This window comes from Propithecus coquereli, unplaced genomic scaffold (genome assembly GCF_000956105.1).
Source record: "Propithecus coquereli isolate 6110/MARCELLA unplaced genomic scaffold, Pcoq_1.0 Scaffold172, whole genome shotgun sequence".
Lineage (NCBI taxonomy): Eukaryota > Metazoa > Chordata > Mammalia > Primates > Indriidae > Propithecus > Propithecus coquereli.
The window spans coordinates 5,522,258-5,524,611 of NW_012141858.1; the positions used below are offsets into that span (position 1 = coordinate 5,522,258).

Sequence of the window (2,354 nt, forward strand, 5' to 3'; positions counted from 1 at the left end):
TCAGCCTAGCTCACAGCAACCTCAAACTCCTGGGCTCAAGCGATCCTCCTGCCTCAGCCTCCTGGGTAGCTGGGACTGCAGGCACATGTGACCATGCCTGGCTAGTTTTTTCTATTTTTAGTTGTTTGGCTAATTTCTTTCTATTTTTAATAGAGACAGGGTCTCATTCTTACACAGAGTGGAACTCCTGAGCTCAAGCAGTCCTCCAGCCTCGGCCTCCCAGAGTGCTAGGATTACAGGCATGAGCCGCTGCGCCCGGCCTTTAAAAGGTTTTTGAAAGCTTCTTTCCACTATGTCCCACAACCATCCAGTTTAAGCAAAATATGATTTTAGTTCTTTATCATATTAGGTCATCTATTGTTAGCAGCGGGCAAATTCCCTTCTGTGTTCTTAATTCAAATATGTATTAAAGACGATAAAAGTTTTTACTATTCTTAAAGGGTAAGCTTTCCCCCTCCCTCTCTGATACCCTCAGCCTATTTGTGTGTGGTTTTTTTTTAATTCTTTATAGTACTATAATGTCAAGCAGGTGCTTACTTCGGTGCTTGTCCTCGTTGCAGATGTTTTAAGCCTATCAGAAAGTTCCCTGTGTAGCTGCACAATAGTACTGAAGCAGATATGAGCCTCCCTTAGCTGTCTTGCCTTTGAAAGAATATAGGTCCTAAAAAGTTCTTGAGCTTGGAAAGGTAACAGTCACTAACAGGTCAGTTTTCTGGAACATATTTTGCATTATCAAGCCATTGTGAACACTTGATTGTTCAAAGTAGTAGTTATTTAGTAGAGGGATTTAAAATACTAATTAAATTTTTAAAATAGCTATTTTAATAAGGACTTGATTTATTAAAATTAGTCAAGATTAAAATACTATTAAATGATACAGCAATGTCTGAATAATTTTCCCTAAATGTACATTTGAGACTACAGTAAGGTAGTTACCTACTTTTCCTAGCCTCACTCTTTTTACAGGTGTTGATGATTCTGGTGTAATTTGGAAAACAGGCATTAAAGGTCTAGAAGAAAAATTCCATAGGATTTTAGTTAATTGGAACCAATTAATTGCTATCTGTAGGAGACTATCCAGTTTTTCCTTTTTAGAGACAGAATTTTGTGCTTGTCTGTTAAAGCCACTGGCCACCAGGTGGTGCTTTTTGCATTCTTTGCAGAATAAAACAACTTGTTTCTCCGGTTACTGTCAGGTATATTGTTTATAATATTTAGCAAATTAAAAATTTTAGTGACAAATATAATGTAGGAAATCAGAACTAATATGAAACTTCTTGCTGAGGTAGACAGAGAATTGTTCAAAGAAGGAAGAGTTTGTTATTGAATTTGTTGGTACCCACTGAGCTTTACTGTTGTCTGTCTACCTCCCTTAGGTTATAGTGGCACATAGTTTCTTGCAGCTGCCAGCAAATAGATGGTCAGATTACTTGAGGTCCTCCATATGCAGAACCTCTAGACTTGTACTTCTCAATGCTAAACATTGTATCTTTCATTGGGTGTTTACTTCAATGCTTTATCTGAAATTGTCTTCTAGACTATATAAGATCCCAAGAAAAACATGACCTTATTTATAAGGTTTCTTTTTTCCCCCCCTAAAAGCCATAATAGAAGAAATGAAAGTATTTGTTTGAAATGTCTTTCCTTAGGGTGTTTTTCCCTATTCCTATCTGTTGTTTCCATTACCTATAGCACTCTTGTGTCCAGCCAACTCTTCTTGACTTCTATCCTGTATTTGATGAGGAATCTGCATTTTGCAGTTTCCTCATTTTTGTTTTGATGACTCTTTAGCATGATCTCAGCTTGGTTCCATTGTTTAAGGAGAGCTAAGCTTATTTTTAATAATTTTAAATCTGCATGATATATTAAGTTCTAATAATAAGTCACTAAAATTGTTATTTAAACAAACAGTACAGTTTTGCCCCTTGTGGTGGTGGAATACTTAAAAACCCATATATTTTAATTCTTACTTTAACCAGTTTATATCATCTGGGAAACCAAAATATTCTTAGGGTCCAAGAGGATAGCCTAATAATATATTTTAGTAAACACTAAGATAGCCATACTTGATTATCGAGTGGCTTTAAGTTGATTGGGGACCGTAGAAAGTTTTGCTCTAACTTTTGACCATTTATACTTGGCTAAGAATCATAAGTTTATCCCTAGATTCTGTAAGGAGTCTTAGTTCCTGGTATACCCTAAATCCAAGAAGAGTGCCCATCTCTTTGGAAAAGTTTTCTCTGACAGAAACTGCAATTTCGGGAAAGATATGTATTGAGCCATTCGAGGAAGGATGAGGCATGATCAACAGTCACATAATAGGAGTTAACTTTATGGTTTCAAGATATTTACAA

The 2,354-nt window shown here is 36.2% G+C and overlaps 1 protein-coding gene across 1 annotated transcript in view; it reads left to right on the forward strand.

The window, feature by feature from the left end:
- Positions 1-2,354, forward strand: part of RAB21 (RAB21, member RAS oncogene family) — a 28,350-nt gene that overhangs the window by 20,863 nt on the left and 5,133 nt on the right. The gene's annotated exons all lie outside the window — the stretch shown is intronic.